Source organism: Vulpes vulpes, chromosome 3 (assembly GCF_048418805.1).
Source record: "Vulpes vulpes isolate BD-2025 chromosome 3, VulVul3, whole genome shotgun sequence".
Lineage (NCBI taxonomy): Eukaryota > Metazoa > Chordata > Mammalia > Carnivora > Canidae > Vulpes > Vulpes vulpes.
In genome coordinates this window covers 124,868,785-124,889,825 of record NC_132782.1, presented here as the reverse complement: position 1 = coordinate 124,889,825, position 21,041 = coordinate 124,868,785, and the positions used below count along the sequence as shown (strand labels likewise).

The following is a 21,041-nucleotide window of genomic DNA, read 5'->3' as shown; positions in this document are numbered from 1 at the left end:
CCCATGTTTGTACTCTCTCTCACTCTCTGTCAAATAAAATCTTAAAAAAAAAAGTTAAACAATGCTACTATTAAAGTTTAGGTGTTGATACGCACATTTTTTCATCCTTTTCTTAATTACTATTAGTTATATTTCCTACATTCTGTGAATTTGTCATAGCATTTGTTTTATTAAATACTTCCAGTTGGTTAAAATCAGGTATACTAGATAATAGGTTTACTGGTATTTTAGTCTAGCTTCACTTGAAATGACTACAAATTTTAAATAAAACCAACTTGCGTTGACTTTATTTCTGCTCACTTACTAACATTTAAAAAAAAGGAAGAAAAATAAACATTTTAAATCTTATCTGTAGTCTTAATTTCTGTTTGAATTGTTTATCCCACAAATCTTTGAGCACTTTCCTATTGGCCTTTGCCAATCTGGGTAATTGATCAGTAGCTGAGTCTCTGATTCTAAGCACTAACGGTGCCCACATATTGACACCAACCAGTTTGCTAAGCCTCTCTCCCAGTGGAATGACACCATAAGAAGTCTAACTTAAAAAGCAAGTGAAATCTTCATGACCTTAGATTTGGGGATAGGATTTAATATCCAGAATTTACAACTCAACAACAACAACAATAAAGACTCAATATAAGAATTGGTAAAGGACATTTCTACAAAAAAGATGTAAAAATATCTGATGAGCATATGAAAGAATACTCAAAATTATTAGTCATTAGAGAAATGCAAACCCAAAGCACAATAAGATACCACTTCCTACCTTGTAGAATGGCTAAAATAAATAACAGAAAATAAGTGAGATGAGGATGTGTAGATATTGGAACTCTTCTACATTTGCTGGTAGGAATGTAAAATAGTGCAACTATTTTGGTAACAGTTTGGCAGTTCCTTGGGAAGTTAAACATAGTATTACCATATGATCCAACAATATCGCTGCTAGGTGTCTTCTCAAAAGAACTGAAAACAGAGACTCAAACTGATAATTGTACATGAATGTTCACAGCAGCGTTATTCACAATAGCCAAAAGGTAGAAATAATACAAAGGTCTTTTAATGGATGAATGGGTAAATAAAATAAAACGGAATAAAGTTCTTAGGCATACTACAACATGGATGACCTTTGAAAACATCATGCTAAGTGAAATAAGCCAAATAAAAAAGGGCAAATATTGTATAACGTTTTTTGAAGTATCTAGAATAGGTAAGTTTATAGAGAACAGAAAGTACCTTAGGAGTGGGGGCAGGGTAGGGAGTTACTAGAAAAAAAAAGACATGGGGGAGGAGGACCAATGGAAATCTAGAGCTGACACAAGGATGTTGTGAAGTCCTATACCATAGGTATAGGGACTATTTCTCTCTTTTTAAAAAAAATTTTTTTTTAAATTTATTCATGAGAGACACAGAGAGAGAGGCAGAGGGAGAAGCAGGCTCACTGCAGGGAGACGGATGTAGGACTCCTGAGACTCCAGGATCAGTCATGAGCCAAACGCAGATGCTCAACCACTGAGCTACCCCAGGCGTCCCAGGGAATATTTCTTGAATTGATGATGATTCTACTAAGAGTGGCTGCCTAATTCATTGTTTTCTATGTCCCTTGACATAGGGGAGAGTCCTTTCTATTATCTTCCTTGGTTGTATCTGAAGTAGTCTTTAGAGTATGCACTCTTTGGAAGCTGAGCAGTGTTTTGAATTCATTTCTTTTCTATAGAAGGATGGAGACCAAAGAGGTTTTTTGTTTTTGTTTTTGTTTTTTTTTCTTGAAGATTTATTTAGGGATGCCTGGGTGGCTCAGCGGTTGAGTATCTGCCTTCAGCCCAGGGCAAGATCCCGGAGTCCTGGGATCCAGTCCCACATCAGCCTTCCTGCATGGATCCTGCTTCTCTCTCTGTGTATGTCTCTGCTTTTCTGTGTATCTCATGAATAAATAAATAAAATCTTCTTTTTTTTTTGTTTTTTGTTTTTTTACATAAAATCTTCTAAAGACAAAAAAAGATAATGACAGAGATATGCTTAATTTGATCCTTGCCTACAGGCCTAGTTCTAATGGCTTTATTTTCTTTACAAGCCTACTCAATTTTACAGTTTGCCAACTGGGGATGAAAGACATTTACCACTCTCAACAAAGCAAGTTCTGGAATGTCTATGTTCTCTTTATTCCTTCCTATTTCTGCTTATACATTAATAAATTATTTTTTGAGTACCTCTTTTTCAGTAAAGTATCTTGTCAAGCACAGCCAACACTCACCAATATATGCTATCAACATCTAGAGCTATAAGCGTCCTAGGTTCATTATTTACCTATCAAGTTATTGTAGATGACAGTTTTATCAAATATTCCAGTACATAGCAAAGATTGTCGTTCCTCCAGTTTCTAAAATAAGCTTATTTCACCTCTAAGGCAATGCCGCAAAAGTCTGGATGTTGTTAACATGCATACTACACTCCATCTCAGGGCGTTAATATCTGTATCAATCAATGTATGCTAGGTTTTGTTGAAATAGTAATAAGATATATAATCTTAATATAACAACAAAGATTTATTTCATGTTTATGCTCTGCATCTATTGCAGATTGCTGGGGTGTTCACTTCATATCTACTCATTCTAGGATGCAGACAGATATGCCAGACTCAAAAGCTGAGAGAAAGAAAGTTTGGAAGGTCATAAATTGGCAATTCAGGGCTAGGGCTCTGAATGACACATATAATATGCTTATAACTGATTGACCGGGTTAGTCACATAGTCCCACAAGAGAGCCAGGACGTGCAACCTGTCATGTACCCTGAAGATCAAGAGCAGGAAATACTTGGGGAACAGCAAATACATAAGCAATCCAGCAGTGGCATGATCCACCTGCATATGAATTATATAATCAATGTACTCAGGGACTGCTGAATAGAGGCCCAACTTCACTAGAGTTGCAATTTCCCACCCATTTCCAGACTTAAGAGGCCCTGATCAGCTTTTATAGAATAATCGCAAGTATATACTATGCACCTTTCCTCCACAAAGGAATCTGGTGATTTTGTCAGGTAACTCTGCCAGGTAGAGGAAATCCTAAAACTTCTATTTTTAATTGACCCTGACCCTGAGATAAAACCAGTTCTCTGATAGCCAGACCACTAGATTTTCTACCAATCAAGAACTTAGGGGTATCAGGTCATAACTGAAGCTTTCACCAGAGTCAGTAAGCTTCATGGGGCAGCAATCCAGGGTAATTTCTCCAGTTTTATAATGTACAGGTAGGGCAGATGGCCTTACTTCCATGAAACTATGTCCTGACCCACTGACTCAAAGATTAAGTCTATTATAATAGGAAAAGCCAAGCAGAAGCCAGTGGAGAACCCTTCTTGGCTAAAGGAAGAAATGGAAAGTAAATTCATTTCAAACCTGTCTCACAGATGTTCTATAAAGTATTAAACTCTAGGGGCCCCTGGGTGGCTCAATCGGTTAGGTGGCTGCCTTCAGCTCATCCTGGGGTCCTGGGATCAAGCCTTACAGTGGGCTCTTTGCTTAGTGGGAAGTCTGCTTTTCCCTCTCCCTCTGCTTCTCCCCTGTCTTGTACTCTCTCTCTCAAATAAATAGATAACTTTTTTAAAAAAAGTATTAAACTCTGGAGATCCATCTCAAAGTAATAGGATCACATGTCCATTGAACTATTAATAACATGGACATGACCTCCCTCAGCTCCTCTTTGAGATAAATGATGAACAAGTATATAATCTTCAGCAACCTTCTCCAGCTTTCTTTACATATAGGTTCTTTGGCCTGAAGAATTAAGAACATGCCAGATTCAACTAATTTGGCAACTTGATAGAATGAACTAGTTTTTTCTGTTTGTGAGCTTTAATTTCAATTCAGTACTTTAAGTTTTTTTTAAAGATTTTTATTTATTCAAATAAATAATTTTATTTTGTTTATTTATTTTTGTTATTATTTTTCACGCACAGAGAGAGGCAGAGACACAGGCAGAGGGAGAAGTAGGCTCCATGCAGGAAGCCCAATGCGGGACTTGATCTTGGATCCCGGACTCACACCCCGAGCTGAAGGCAGATGCTCAACCGCTGAGCCATCCAGGTGTCCCCTCAATTCAATAATTTTAAGTGCTATAATAGCATAGGAAAAAAGTAGAAGTGACCCCTGGAAACTTGAGGTCTATCTCTAAGCACTGAAATGTTTTATATTTTAACTGTTATGGACAGATAGCCTTTAAAAATATGTATCACCATAATCTTTGTTCTTTCTTATTTTGCTCTTTACTTTTTTCTCATTGAGTCTTAGGCCATTGGGGCACCTTGCTGGCTCAGTGGGAAAGGCACAGGACTGTTGATCTTACCGTCATGAGTTTGAGCCCTGCAGTGCGTGTAGAAAATTACTAAAAAAAAAAATAAGGATTTTATTTATTTATTTGAGAGAGAGAGTGAGCAAGAGAGCATGAGTAAGGGGAGGGAGAGGGAGAAACAGACCCCCCATAAGCAGGCACCTCAACCAGTTGATCCCTGGGGCCACCACCCAAGAGGAAGGCGGACCATCTAGGAGCCCCCTGCTGGTGTATTTCTAAGACATTTATATCTTCCCCCTTACAACCATACATACTTACTGAGTACCTCCTATTTTTTTAATCAAAAAATATAGATAGCTATGTTAGAATAGTGCCTAGCTATTATGATTCTGTACCAGCCATATTTTGTTTCTAAAATACTTGGACAAACGTCAAGATCTAATATCTATTTCCACATCCAGGGATTTTCTCAAGGTCGTAGTACAGAAAACCTCAGAGCCGGTTATTTTTCCAACACACTTATTTTCCTGCACTGTGTCTGTGGAGGTAGCTTGAATCCTGTGCAACAGAAACGGACGTAGGCTTCACTCGTAGCGCCGCTGTTACGAGGAAAGGGATAGTCCCGCCTACACTCTGAAGATCAAACTGGACCTAGGAGAGTAATTTTAGCTTGTCCAACACCCGAACGGCTGCTGTGGCTGAGGGTTTCCAGCAAGGACACAGGGAGGCCCTCAGGGATCCCGGGGGTGGGGGGTTCAGCGCCGCCTGCAGCCCGGGGCGTGACCTGGGGACCCGGGGTCGAGTCCCGCGGCGGGCTCCCTGCACCGAGCCTGCTTCTCCCTCTCTCTGTGTCTCTCAGGAATAAATAAGTAAAATGTTAAAAAAAAAAAAAAAAAGGGGAGAGCTGTGCAAGGGATCCCTGAGGACAGGAGGACAGGAAGGGCCTAGGCCCTAGGGACTCAGATCCTCGGGCTCCGTTAGTGTTTTGTGTTCTGCGCGTCCGCCGGCGGGGCAGCGGGGGGCTCGGGCTGGCCTCGGGGGGGGGGGGGGGGGCGGCCGCGCGGTCTGTCGGGCGCAGCAGGCCTTCCCGGGCCTGCGGGAGGCCGCGCCGGTACCGCTCCGTCCGGCGGATCCCGCCTCCGCGCTCACGCCCAGCGTCCTCTGCCCTCCGTTTCGCAGTCGGAGCCCCGGGCGGCCGCGCACGCCGGCGGGAGCCAGAGCCTCGGGCCGCCCCCCCCCCCCCCCCCCCCGCCGCGCCGCCTGCACCGCGGGGCTCCCCGCCGAGGGCGCCGCGCCTTCGGGCCGCAGCCGCCGAGCGCGCAGCGGGGGCCGCCGAGCCGAGCCGGGAACGGCGTTTGCCCGGGCCGAGGCGGAAGCCGGAGCGTTTGGGGGACGGGACCGCGGGAACCCGGAAACGCCTGGGCCGCAGCGGGCTGGCGGCGGCGAGGGCGGCGGGCGCCGGCGGCTCGGCGCGGCCGGGGGCGCGAGGGACCCAGCGGGCTGGGCGGCCCGGGCGCCGGGCGGAGCCACCCCCGGGGGTTCGCGCGGCGGGTGGAGCCGCGCCGGAGGTGAGCGTGCGGCGCCCCTGGGGAGGCGGGCTTGGGGGCGGCGGCGGCTCCGGAGGCTCCGGGGCGGGGAGGCAGCGCCCGGGACGAGCTCCCGGAGCCGGCGGACGGCAAGGTGTGCGGGGCGGAGGGGCGCCGAGGTAACGCCGGCGCGGGGCGCGGGGCGCGGGGCCCGGCTACGCGGGGGCGGGAGCCGAGCGAGTGACACGTCGTGGCCCGGAGCGACGACGTGCGGGATGTGCCGCGGGGAGGAGGGGAGGGAGCCCGGGAAAGGGGTGTGTCGGGCGGCCGCGGGGGGCCGCGCGTGTCCCGGCGCCCGGGGCGGGGGGGCGGGGGCATCGGGGGTTCGGGGGAGCCCGGGGCGGCGGCGGGGAGGCCGAGAGGACTGGGGGAGCCCGGGGGGCCGGCGGCCCGCACTCCTTCGGCGGACGCCCCCTGCGCTCCGGCTCCCGCGGGCCTCGGGGACGCGCACGGGCGGGTGGGAGGCCGGCGCGCGGGGCTGCGGGAGCAGGTGCGCGGGGCGCGGGGCGCGGGCGGAGGGTTCCCGCCGCGAGGCTCCCTGCCACGTCCCCTCCACCGCCGACCGCCTGGCGGGAGCGCCGGCTCACAGGAGGTGAAGGATGACGGTAAACGTCCAAGTGGGCCTTGCCTAGCACACTCCTTACCGATTCATTGACTTTGTAGCACAAAGACGGAACCTTTTATTCTGCTCTGTCCCATGCAGTGTTTTGAAAATGGAACCAAGAAGTTTTTTTTTTTTTTTTTTGGTTTGCAGTCCACGTTCAACTTTGATAGTTAAAGACGAAATTGGGTAGGGCTTCTCACTTGGTGCTCTTACTTCTTTTCATTGGTCAGCTCAGCTTGCTTCCTTCAAGGGAATGACTTTGAGGTTTACGTTTCTGATCCTAACATTTCCTCCCGAACATTTCCTCCTGAGGGTAGGTTCTACTTTTTCAGCGTCTCGGTTTACATCGCCCCCTCTTTTTCATTCCCGCTACTTCCCTGCTAAATGTGGTGCTTGTCTCCTCTTACTTGCATTATAGCGGTGGCTTCCAAACTGGCCTTCAATCTGTCCCCCTTCCAGGCTCTCCCCTCATGAGAGACACAGGCAGAGAGGAGCAGGCTCCACGCAGGGACTCGATCTCAGGTCTCCAGGATCACAACCCGGGCTGAAGGCGGCGCTAAACCGCTGAGCCACCCAGGGATCCCCCCACCCCCTCCGTATTGCTTCTTAAAGATAGAGAGCTTATCAGTCCCTGGTTACTCTTCCCTCAGAGATACTCAGTGACTCTATTGGCTCCAAAATACATGTAAGATTATTTAGGGTGGCATTTAAGACCTTTCAAAATTATGACTGGCTATAGCTACAGTCAGATTTAATATGTCCCTTTCATTTTTAAAAATTGCTTTATCCCACAAAATCCTTTTTTTTTCTTTAGCCAAACTTCAGTAGTTATTTGGAACTGTTATTTCTTTTATTTTAAATTTATCTTATTCTTGAAGATTTTATTTATTTATTAATGAGAGACACACAGAGAGAGAGAGAGAGAGAGGCAGAGACACAGGCAGAGGGAGAAGTGGGCGTCCACGCAGGGAGCCTAATGGAGGACTGGATCCCTGGCCTCTGGGATCAGGCCTTGAGCTGAAGGCAGATGCTCAACCGCTGAGCTACCCAGGCGTCCCACCTTCAGTTTTTTCCACGGAGTTCTGGAAATTCTTACCCAGTTCAATGGTATGAACTTAAAGTTATGAGAAACCTGTATTCCAGAGCACTTGTCACAATTCTTTCCATGAATCTTTTTGAAGACAAGGTTTTTTAATTTTTTTAAAAAAACTATTTATTTGGAAGGGAGAGGGAGAGTGAGAGGACAAGAGGAGGAGGCAGAGAGAAGCATACTCCTCATTGAGCAGGGAGCCTGATAGGGGTCTCCATTCCAGGACCCTGGGATCATGACCTGAGCCCGAGCCATATGCTTAACCAACTGAGCTACGTAGGCGCCCTAAGACAAGCATTTTTGGTTCACAGCAATTTGGAAAAGCTTTCAGGAAAACATCAGTGTAAAAAAATAACTATCTGTAAATGACAAAAGACCATGGTCAAAGGCCATGGTTAAGGATCTGATGAGAGTTCATTCTATTTTTAAAAAAAATTTTTTAATTTATTTATTTATGATAGTCACACACACAGAGAGAGAGAGTCAGAGACATAGGCAGAGGGAGAAGCAGGCTCCATGCACCGGGAGCCCGATGTGGGATTCGATCCCGCGTCTCCAGGATCGCGCCCTAGGCCAAAGGCAGGCACCAAACCGCTGCGCCACCCAGGGATCCCGAGAGTTCATTCTAATGCAAGGATATTTGGTTATTTCTGTGACATATTTTGAGATGATAACTGGAATTATGACTGATAACATTATATCCAGATATATCAGATTTTAAGAGATTTTATACAATTTCTAGAACACAATAATACCCACTTATACAAATATAACCTAGGCAAGTTACACACACTTATTTACCAATGCTTTCTATATCATTTAGAGTATCAAATTAGCCTAATTAGTTTGACATCTCTCCTTTTTTTATAAGGAGAGAGAACAAATCTCTCTTTGGAGACCCTCTGGAACAAAACAAAGTTCCACATCCAAAAGACTTTATTTAGGATTTGATTTTTGAGAATGTTGCCAATATTAAAAGGACACATGATTAAGGGGCACCTGGGTGGCTCAGTTGGTAAAGTGTCTGCCTTCAGCTCAGGTCATGGTCCCAGCATCCTGGGATCCAGTTCTGCATTGGGCTCCCTGCTCTGGGGAGCCTGCTTCTCCCTCTGCCTCTTCCCCCTGCTCATGCTCCCCCCCACCCACCTCACATAAATAAATAAAATCTTAAAAAAAAAAAAAAAACCACATGGTTAAATGGGATCGTAGCTAGTGCTGTGAAAATCCATTTAACCTAGGTGACAAAACACTGAAGGCAAATACTGAAAGTTACATAGTTATATATATAATTCTTAGCTCTTTTAGTAGAGAAGACTGTTTTCTTGAGTAATCAAAGACCTGATAAAATGGGAATCACAAGAAGTTATTTTGATAAAGCACAAGATCTTGGGACACCTGGGTAGCTCAGTGGGGTTGGGTGCTGCCTTGGGCTCAGGGCATGATCCTGGAGTCCCAGGATGGAGTCTCACATCAGGGCTCCCTGCATGGAGCCTGCTTCTCCCTCTGCCTGTGTCTCTGCCTCTCTCTCTTTCTCTGTGTCTCTCATGAATATATAAATAAAATCTTTTAACAAGAACAACAACAACAAAAAAACCCCACAGGATCTTTGTTTTCTAGACATATTACTTAAAAGATAAAGGAGACCCATTCAGTCTTATCAAGAGTAGACCCATCGTTCAAGAAAGCTTTGTTCTTTTAGGAGAAATAGATTCAATTCTAGTTTTACATCAGTATATTTTTTATATTAAGGCTCGTTTTTATAACCCTTATAATTAATGCATTCAGTTTTAGCCACTTGACCACTCAAAATAAGTTTCTCCTCTCTCTTCCCAGCTTTCTGTATCCATTTAGTTTTTGTCTTGTCTTTTGCTCTACTCTTCCTCATTCTGGAACAACCAATTAGTCTACTTTAGGACAAAATTACTCTTTTTTTCTTCTCCCCTTATCTCATGATTTTTCATAGCAAAAAACATCCTACTTGCCTTGTATACAGTCCCCCCCCTTATTTCTAGTTTTTTAATTACATATATTAGAGTGCTTAACTCTTAGAAACCTTAATTCTAGTGAAAACTAGAAAGAAAGTAATTGTGAAATGTTTTTCATACACCAATATTCTAGTTAAGTGAAAAAGTATACTACAACCACCCCCTCTCTCTTTTTTTAAGTAATTTTATTATGGGGCTCAAATTTACAACCTCAAGATCAAGAGTTACATGGTTTACTGACTGAGCCAACCAGGTGTCCCCACATTAATATTCTGTAGATTGGCAAATTTATGATTACTTCATTTCCTAATTTCTACAGGTATATGCTTCCCCATTGATCCAGTTTTTTCATTTTTCATTGTGGCACAGAACATGTTTACTAACAGACCCAATATCTCTGGTTGTTTTGGGGGGTGGGGTACAAAATGGTGGTTTTATTAAAGCACAGGGACAGGACCCATGAGCAGAAAGAGCAGCTGCTTCTTGGTTGCTTTGTAAGAGGCCAAAGTAGGTTAACTTATATTTAGTAATTAATGTTTCTATATTTGCCTTATCTGTGATAATATACATATTCACTGAATATCCATCATTTAAATTTAACTTCACTTCGCAAAATTCTCAGGGCATAAGTTACCAAAGAGATTTGGAAAACTATTTCAAGCAGACATATTGTAAAAAATAATTATTGTTGGGATGCCTGGGTGGCTCAGCAATTGAGCCTCTGCCTTTGGCTCAGGCCAAGATCCTGGGGTCCCGGGATCGAGTTCCGCATCGGGCTTCCTGCATGGAGGCTGCTTCTCCCTCTGCTTGTGTGTCTGCTTCTCTTTCTGTGTCTCTCATGAATAAATAAATATAATCTTTAAAAAAAGAATTATTGTTGAAAAGTTCATTTATGAATTTTTATATTTTTAAACGTTTTGACATTTAAACTTTTACATTAACTCACTTGTTTTAAATAAGTACATCTTGAAAAAAATACATTTCGATTACTCATGAAAGCTTTATGAGAATTTAAGCAGCTAGCCATCTTATTTTTCTTGCTGACAAATTTTGTAACAGATAACGTTAGCTTATTTGACTAGGAAACCCAGGTAGAAGAGCTTTATGTCTGCATTATATTTAATGCTGACAACTCTGGATATATATCCATTTTTTGTTTGGTTGGGTTTTGTTGTTTAGCTAAACAATATTCTTATTTACCAAAGATTACCTGAGTCATGTGAACTTAAAAACATTTCTGTCAGTTCCTGTATTTCTCTCAGAGAATATTAAATTAGTATAATACTCCTATTTCCATAATTCAATTAAATTGAGCTCTTTTACAAACTCATTTTGGCAAGACCATCCAGAGGTAGAAAAATACCACACACCTAAAATATACAGACAAACACAAATGAGATTTTTTTTTGTGAAGATTTTATTTATTTATTCATGAGAGACAGAGAAAGGCAGAGACATAAGCAGAGGGAGAAGCAGGCTCCATGCAGGGAGCCCGATATGGGACTCAATCTTGGGACCCCGGGATCACGCCCTGAGCCAAGGGCCGCTGCTTAACCACTGAGCCTCCTAGGCGTTCTTTTTGATTTAATTAGATTTTATTTATTGATTTGTGAGAGGCACAGAGAGGCAGAGATATAGGCAGAGGGAGAAGCAGGTCCTGATAAGGGACTCAATCCCAGAACCCTGTGATCATAACCTGAGCCGAAGGCAGACTCAACCACTGAGCCACCCAGATGCCCCCCAGCTTTTCTTTTAAATTCTTAGCCATGTATCAGGGACAATGATAGAAAACTCACTCGTTTATTTGTTGAGAAGACTTTTTTTTCTAAGTTTATTTATGTAATCTCTACACTCAACATGGGCTTTGAACTCATGACTATGAGATCAAGGGTCACCTGCTTCTCTGACTGAGCCAGCCAGGTGCCTGAGAAGACTCTAAGTTCATTTGCTCCATATCCAAATAGCTCCCTTTCCCTTTTTAGTGTCAGGGTCATTGTCTCTGACTCCCTTTGAGAGCTTGGTGGAGGATAGGGGGCTTAAAGTTCAAGTGACGGAAGGCATCTGAGGGTTGAAGTGCGGAGGGAGAAGCCTTGCAGGGGTGGACAGAGGGAGATAGGGGCCTGAAGGATTCAAGGCAACTGAATGGAAGATTGAATGAAGTTGGCAGGAGGAAGGAGCAGAAGCAATGGGAAGGGAGAGAGGTCTTAGAGGAGCCAGTTTGGGAAGCCCTTAGGTCTCCCGAAGAAGCCAATGAAATTCCAGATTATACTCAGCAAAATCATGCCAAAAAGAAGGAGATGGCCAGAGTTGGCAGAGTATAAAGCCAGTAGGGGTTCAAGAAGAGGATTTTAGTGGACTGAAAAGTTCTCGTGGGAGGAACAGGATGAAATGGAACAGAGGGACCTTATAAAACAGCTCCCATCAGGCTCCAGATACCAGCTTCCAATTAAACTAACTTACCATAGAGCTCCTTTAAAAAATCCTTTCAAATATCTTATCAGGTTTCAACTGGGGCAAACAGTAAATATTCCAGATAGTATTGAACTCCTTTTTAAAAATATTTTTTTTCAAAAAAATTGTTTTTTTAAACCAAAGATAAACCTATCGACTCAAAACCAAAATCAGTAAGCCTTTTATGACTTAACTGTGATGCAAGAGACATCCCCAGAGAAGGTAGAAAAGATGCAGGCCTCGCAGGGTCCAGAACCACTACTAACAATAGCCAGAAGAAAGAGACATGGCCCCATCTCAAACTACCCCCTGCCCCCCACAGCTAGCAACAGTCAGTAGGATGCTGGCTTCCAATGGAGTGCAACCCACATTTCTGTCCAGCCCCTATTCTGTATTATTTCTTCTTATATTCTCTTAACTCCACATTCTTGAGGCTCCTAACCTGATGGTTGAGCCACTTGCACAACCAGGAACCAATAACCTGCATGCTCCAGGCAGACAGAATGCCAACCCAAATTCTTAAGGCACAAAATGAGACAAATGGAAGGTAATAGTTGCACCTTGGGAAGCAAGGATCAATAACGGGTACCCCAAAACCAAATTTCCCAAGAATCTTAATTCGGAGAACTAATATTATAAATGTTTTTCTTCTGCTAATCTGATTTGGAAAGGAAGGGATAGTAGGAAATTTTACCTTCCTCTCCACTGGGCATTCCAGAGAGATCAGGGAAAGCTGATTTGGTAAGAATTCTTACCCATCTCTGGCTTCTGCCAGTACTTCTGGGGTCCCACCTGCAAGCTGTAGAGTGCATAGGGTATCTCAGCAATTGCATCCTTTGTCACCAGAAAGGGTAGGGGAAGAAAATAATTTTCTCTTTGATGTTCTAAGTTCCTAGCTGAAACTCTTATAATAAAAGACAGATTAACAGGAGAAAAATAGAGGCTTATTATATGTTCTCCAGGGGCACCTGGGTGGCTCAGTGGTTGAGCGTCTGCCTCTGGCTCAGGGCATGATCCTGGGGTCCTGGGATTGAGTCCCGCATTAGGCTCCCTGGGGGGACTCCCTCTGCCTGTGTGTGTGTCTCTGCCTCTCTCTGTGTGTCTCTCTCATGAATAAATAAATAAAATCTTTAAAACAAAAAAAAAATATGTTCTCCATATATACAAGGTATACATTTAGGAAAACTGAATAACTCAAAGAAGTAGCTTTAGAATTCAGAGGTGCCTGGGTGGCTCAGTTGGTTAAGCAGCTGCCTTTGGCTCAGGGTCTTGATCTCACGGTTCTGGTCTCCTTGCTCAGCGGGGAGCCTGCCCCTCTGCTTGTGCACTCTCTGTCAAATAAATAAATAAAATCTAAAAAAAAAAAATTCAGGATTAAATACCATTTTAGGAGGGAAGAGGGAAGAGAGATGTAGGCCTCTTAGGGGAAAGTAAGTGATTTTTAGGAAAGATGAATGGGCCCTTAAAAGAATAGATAAGAAGTAATATAGTTTGTGCCAAGGTTTATCTGGGTGTGGTGTTAATTTCTAATCTGCTCTCCGGTAATGAGTCAGGCCTCCCTGGTTGTTGAAACTCCTCTGGGGAGGAGATTTATGACAACTGAGTTCCTTGTAGAGGATTTGGTTTTAGGCAGATAAGGGAGGTTTGGGGAAAGCCTCCCTTGCATTTGCTGTTTTTTTAAGTACCTACAGCTTGAAATAACCAATATGCTGAAGTGCATACTTTGCAGGTAGCATATTCTATTTCCTTACAGCCCCATTTTGTAGATGAGAATATTAAAGGTCAGATAGTTCAAATAATTGGCCCTAGGTTCTACACACACTCTTTACATTGCCTCAGTTATATCTGAAATGGATGTAATTTGTATCCTCAGATAGGTCTTTCATACAGTAGGAACTCAATATGATGAATGAATGACTGGATACACATTAGAATAAATGTAAATAACCTCAGTTAAAGTCAAGTCTTATCATTCAGTACCTGTGAAGTATAACTTTTAAGCTTCTTTCCTTCTCCTGAAAGTTTTAGAGAGGGAACTTTGTATTTGATATTAACCTGCTGTGGAATTTTTGTGTATGTGTATGAAACTGCAAAAAAATTAAGAGTAAATTGCAGACCCGTGTGCATAACTGAAATCAAACCAGTAGTTAATAATGTCATTGAACATCATCAAACCCGCAGTTAATATTGTTACTCATGTGTATGAACTCATTATTAAAGTTCAGATCAATATGAATTGGTAGCTAAATATTAGATATTGACCCTCTAAAAAGCAGGTCAATCCTAAGTACATTCAACTTAATTGTCTGCTTTAATGAAGGAATATAGTGCTGTGATTATATATTTTTAATGAATTAAAAAAAATTTTTTTTTTAATTTATTTATGATAGTCACAGAGAGAGAGAGAGAGAGAGAGGCAGAGACACAGGCAGAGGGAGAAGCAGGCTCCATGCACCGGGAGCCCGACATGGGACTCGATCTCGGGTCTCCAGGATCGCGCCCTGGGCCAAAGGCAGGCGCCAAACCGCTGCGCCACCCAGGGATCCCTTTAATGAATTTTTAAATGTCTTTTGTTATATGGATTTGAGAGTGTTTGGTATATAAATATGGGAGTTTTTACTTTATAAGCTTGAATGGTACTCAGTTTCTTTATCAAACTGGCTACCCAGAATTCTTACTAGTTTATCATTCACACTCAAAAACCAAAGACCCAGTTGCTGTCTAGAGATAAGTGTTTTGATTGAACAAGTATGCTAGATCAGGAAATAGAGTAGAAATTAGAGTTAAGACGAAGCTGAAACTTTAAGGTCACAACAGGTAAACTGCTAAAAAAGAAGATCATTCCAATAAGAGAAGTGTCTATATACAACTACATACCTGCTCTACCTACTTTTTCTGTAAAAGATACGAAGTTTTTTCTGAATTCATGTTTTTTAAGGCAAATTTTATTTTTTAAAACTATTTTATTTATTTATTCATGAGAGACACACAGACAGAGAGAGAGAGAGAGAGAGGCAGAGGACAGGCAGAGGTAGCCTGATGTGGGACTCGATCCCCGGTCTCCAGGATCAGGCCCTGGGTTGACGGCAGCGCTAAACTGCTGAGCCACCCAGGCTGCCCTTAAGGCCAATTTTAAACAATGTTTCTAGTAGCATTTTCTAACATGAGTCTTACAAAGGTATTCAGTGAATATTCACATAAAGCACTGTAGTATTATAACCATTTCTTCTGATTGTTATCTTTTAATCCTAATAACCATATTGTGAGGTACATACTATTTTTCTACCCATATTATAGATGAGAGAAAGGAGAGGCAGAGAGGTTAAACACTTTGATTTATCAAGGGGTGGGGACAGAATGTGAAATTAGGCAATCTGAGTCTAAGGCATATTCTAATATACTATGCTGACTGGCCCTCTAAAACATAGATGTTCTTAAACACTTGGCCTTTGCTGCAAAGACAATGTGAAAGACTTATTATAAAAATTTATAAGCCATGAACTGGTAGCTTTGAGAGAAATCTTGCTTTATATTTGAGCTCTGACATTTTATGCAAGAAATTATATACTTAATATCTCAGAAACTACAGATTTTTAGATCTGTAAAATGAGTGATTCTTTTACAGATGAAATGAGATTTGAATAGGATAATGCCTGTAAAGCACCTGGTGCAATGTCTGACATGCTGGAGGTGCTCAGTAAATGTTCTTTTATTAATTTAACTTGTGAAGTTACAATTATTAGAAAACATTTAATGAAAACCAGTTTGGCATGGGTGCCTGTATCTTCTTTGTATTATATACAGAGATTTAATTCTCAAGGATCATTCTTCCCTTCTGAGAATTTACATATTGTACAGTTTATGTATTCTTTTATAAGTCAACATAGACAACATGCCTGTTATGTGACATACCCTGGTAAGGAGATGTAGGAAATACAATGATGAATAAAACACAGAAATGTATGTATGTAAAACAATTAAATTGATAAAATTCATAACCAGTACTACAAAATATAAGTATAAAATCACATTGATGGAGGCTTTAATCTGCTTGAAACTTGTGAACACTTCACTGAAAGTAGACTTGTATTTTGATACAAGATGAGAAGTTCTACAGGTAAAGAAGGGAAAGGAAATTTTTAATGAAAAAAATTTTTTTAAAGCGTGGAGCCTAATTATGGCTTGAACTCATAACCTTGAGATCAAGATCTGAGCTGAGATTAAGAGCTGGATGTTTAACTGAGCCACCCAGGTGCCCCAAGGAAAGAGTGTTTTTAATTTTTATTTTAAAAAAATTTTATTTATTTATTCATGAGAGACAGAGAGGAAGAGGCACAGACACAGGCAGATGGAGAAGCAGGCTCCTGGCAAGGAGCCGAATGCGGGACTCTGATCCCTGACCTCAGGATCACGCCCTGAGCTGAAGGCAGCCGCTCAACCACTGAGCCACCCAGGCTCCCAGAAAGAGTGTTTTTTTAAATAGGGATATTTGTTCAAAGAATGCATGAAGGAAAAATGTTTGAGACAGGTCATAGTTTATGACAGAGAATTTAGGTCGGGGCCAGATGGTGAAGAACTGTTTTATGTGAGTTTGTACTGTATCTTCTATTGATAGGGAATTCGTTAAACTTTACAAAAAGGAAAGAATGTGATCAGATCTATTCACCTCTATGGAGGATAGAGTTGTGAGAGGCTGAAGGCTGACCCATAGTTGGGAGGCAGAGTGACATGAGACTCGAACAATAAATACTGAACAAGCATAACTGAAATGTACTCATAATCTATGTAGTTTATAAACCCATGGAATATAAAAACTCCTAAGACTGTAGGTTTACTTGGGAGTGGTGTCAATTTCCTGTGTAGAAAGGGTGGTAGTTAAAAAAAACAACCGCTACACAGCGTTTGAATTCTAACAATGGAATTTTGTCCTTAGGGAAGGGTTGTAATCTTCCCTTAATTAGCCCAAGCAGAGTTAATAGCTAGAGTTCAAAAGCTTTTTTTTTTGTCCTTGACAGCCTGTCAAACCATAAATCCATAAATAGTAGCTAGTTTTATATGTTCTATCAAGTTTCAGGTAAATAATTTTAGACACATTTTTCCAAAAGTTTTACCATTTGTGACTGCTACAAAGAAAAACATCTTAAGGCTCCTGATCTTTCAGTTTATCCTCAGCCTGAATTAAATAAATAGCTAAACATTATTTTTAATTATCCTTGTACATTTTAATACTTAAACATTTGAAAAATGCCGGAACCTTCTTATTAATGCTAGTGCTTCGGGAACAATACTATCTTATAGAATGAATATATTATGTTTGACTTTCTGCATATAGATAGGTATATTTTAGATGGCATGTTTTGATACACATAGTATACCTCAAAATGGGAAATAAATCATGTTTAAAGGAGTCAATTTGAGAATAGTCTAGTGCAAAGAGAAAATTTTAAATTGGGAATTGTTTTCTAGATTATAAACTGTGTCTAATTACTGCTACTAATATTTTAGGTTATAAAAACAAAGGCATGAATAAAAATAGTGACGATCTGTAGTTTTTGCCTTTCATGTCCTTTAAAATAGTAAAGAAATTAATATTTTCTAAAATAAGCATTAGTAGAATTACTTTGTAATAGGTCCTTATGATGAGGTAGCAGGGCTTAGCTGAGAACAAAGCACAGCTGAAAAAATTTTTAAAAATCCTAAAAAAAAAAAAAATTTTTTTTTAAATCCTTTTGGAATCTCCTTTTTGCTTACCTCTCCCAATTTCTGGGTATATAATCAGCCACTCACAGGCCTGGGGCAGCAGCAATTCCTGCCCACTAGTCCTTTCCCCGTGCTTTAATAAAACCACCATTTTGTACCAAAGACATCTCAAGAATTCTTTCTTGGTCATTGGCTCCAGACCTCATATTTTAAAACGTCATTATTTATCTTCCCTATGGAAGTGTTATTACTAACCATTTAGTTTTGTGAACCAAGCGGATGGGCTTCAAATTTTCCATAACAGAATGTCATTAGAGCAATATCTCATTTATTTGATATCCTTGATTTTTTCCTGAGTCTGGCATTTATTTTAAATATTATTTATTGGGACACCTGGGTGGCTTAGCGGTGGGGCATCTGCCTTTGGCTCAGGTTATCCTGGAGTTCCGGGATCGAATCACACATCGGGCTCCCTGCGAGGAGCCTGCTTCTCCCTCTGCCTGTGTCTCTGCCTTCTCTTTGTGTCTCTCATGAATAAATAAGTAAAATCTTAAAAAAATATATTTATTAAGCACAAACTATCTGAGGGGAACTGTTGTATGCACTCTTCGGAGTAAGCCAGCTTTCTTGGTAACTGATTGATTCTTTTGAGTACTGAAAACTTAATTTTAACCAGTTTTCCTCCTAAACATTTTAAATGTTTTCTGCCTAAGTAGACATAGAATGGAGACCATTAAATTAAATTTTAATTAAAATTGTTAAAATTTTAAAAATATAGATATCCTGTGGCTACTGTAACAAATTATCCCAGATTGGTTGCTGAAATTTTTAAAAAATAGATTCTCCCAGAGTTTTGGAGACCAGAAATCCAAAATCAATCATCACTAGGCTGATCATCAGTGTCAACAGGGCTACCTATGCTCCCTCTGGAGGCACTAAGGAAAAATCCATTCCTTTGTCCTCCATCTCGGTGGTTGCAAATCTTTGGTTTGTGGCCAAATCACTAGTCTGCAATGCTGTCATCTTCAAATCTCTCTCTGAATCTGTCTTCACACTGCCTTCTCGAGTATTTGTGTTTTTTTTCTGTCTAAGGACATTTGTGTTGGCATTTTGGGCTCATTCACTAATACAGGATAATCTTCCCATCTCAAGATCCTTAATTTCATTTGTAAAATCCCCTTTTCCAAATAAGGTAGCATTTACAGGTTCTAGGGATTAGGACCTATATCTTTGGGGGCCATTATTCAGCCTACTACAACCCTCAGGCATATTTTCATGAATGTGCACTATGATATAGAGATTCTAAGAATATGTAGAGTATAGGATCCTAGGACCCTATGAAATTATAAACTCAATTTGCTTTTTTTTTTTTTTTTTTAAGATTTCATTCATTTATTTGAGTGAGAGTTTGAGCAGGAGGAGAGGCGGAAGGAGAAGCAAGACTCCCTGCTTAGTAGGGAGCCTGATATGGGGCTAAATCCCAGGATTCTGGGATCATGACTTGAGCCAAAGGCAGACACTTAACTGACTGAGTCACCCAGGTGCCCCTCAATTTGCTTTTTATTTGAAGCCCATGACAGGATCAGACTTTGGATTTGTTTTTCAGAAATATTGACTGTAGTTAAAAGAGATAAATTGTTTTAGGGGTGTCATAGAAGCTTTCTGTACCTTACCTGGACTATGGGCTGTGAATATAGGGTCTCCAGTTTATTATTTTAATTCTTCAAGTTTTCTAGTTATTGTAGAAGCAATAAGTGAACAACACTATATGCCAATTTGCAGTAGAATGTTTGTGGCAACAACTACTTGATCACTCAAACCCTTATGTTGAGTATAGATATTTACAGGCAGTAGTTTAAGTGATTTTTTGTCTTAGCATGGTGAACTACTAGTTATCTCTTTCACCACTGGTAATAGGGTCATTAATGGCCTTAAATCGAGTCAGATCAGGAAGCTGCTTACAGATTATTCTCAGTGGTTCTGTTACACGAACCACATTTGGTACCAAAAACTATTTATCAGTCAAGGTTCAGTAGAGAAATAGAACCTTTCACTATTATACAATAAGGGATTTATGATAGGAATAAGACCTTTCACAATTATGGGGAAAGTAGGGGAAGTAAAGATCTGAAAAGAGAGTGTTGGGGGGAAACAAAGGGTATTGAAGGATTCCTGAAAAGTCACTAAGCAGCCCTCCTGAATGTCTAGTGTGGGTACAAAGGTCAGAGCTTTGAAAGGAATCTAGGAAACAAGGCATATCCTATAGCCAGAACTGAACCATGTAATTGAGCTGATGGAAAGGTATATAGAAAGCTGTCCTCCCTGTGTAGCAGTCTTTCTCTGTCCACAGTCAAGAGTCTGGTGGAGACCCCAAGATTGCTAGAAGTCATACAGCAGTTCGGCAATGTGGCAGGATAGAAAACCAATGCCCAGAAATCAGTGGCATTTCTATACACTAACAATGAGACTGAAGAAAGAGAAATTAAGGAATCAGTCCCATTTATAATTACACCCAAAAGCATAAGATACCTAGGAATAAACCTAACCAAAGAGGTAATGGATCTATACCCTAAAAACTACAGAACACTTCTGAAAGAAATTGAGGAAGACACAAAGACATGGAAAAATATTCCATGCTCATGGATTGGAAGAAATAATATTGTGAAAATGTCAGCGCTGCCCAGGGCAATTTACATCTTCAGTGCAATCCCTATCAAAATACCATGGACTTTCTTCAGGGAGTTGGAACAAATAATTTTAAGATTTGTGTGGAATCAGAAAAGACCCCAAATAGCCAGGGGAATATTGAAAAAGAAAACCAGAGCCGGGGGCATCAAAATGCCGGATTTCAAGTTGTACCACAAAACTGTGATCAGCAAGACAGTGTGGTACTGGCACAAAAACAGACACACAAATCAGTGGAACAGAAAAGAGAACCCAGAAATGGCCCCTCTATGGTCAACTAATATTAGACAAAGCAGGAAAGACTATCCACTGGAAAAAGGACAGTTTCTTCAATAAATAGTGCTGGGAAAATTGGACAGCCACGTGCAGAAAAATGAAACTGGACCATTCTCTTACACCATACACAAAGATAAACTCAAAATGGATGAACGATCTAAATGTGAGACAAGAATCCATCAAAATCCTAGAGGAGAACACAGGCAACACCCTTTTTGAACTTGGTCACAGCAACTTCTTGCAAGATACATCTATGAAGGCAAGGGAAACAAAAGCAAAAATGAACTATTGGGACTTAATCAAGATAAAAAGCTTAAGCTTCTGCACAGCAAAAGAAACAGTCAACAAAACTAAAAGACAACCTACAGAATGGGAGA

General features: G+C 41.3%; 1 protein-coding gene across 4 annotated transcripts in view; it reads left to right on the top strand.

Annotated features, from left to right (window-relative positions):
• The first annotated feature begins 5,596 nt into the window (after window positions 1-5,596).
• The window catches only part of SLC35A3 (solute carrier family 35 member A3), a 53,728-nt gene continuing 38,283 nt past the window's right edge, over window positions 5,597-21,041 (top strand). Inside the window, exon 1 of one of the 4 annotated variants that reach the window (XM_072754519.1) lies at window positions 5,597-5,855. The gene's annotated coding sequence lies outside the window, so the exon portion shown is untranslated. The other 3 variants (XM_072754520.1, XM_072754518.1, XM_072754517.1) reach the window with 3 other exon arrangements.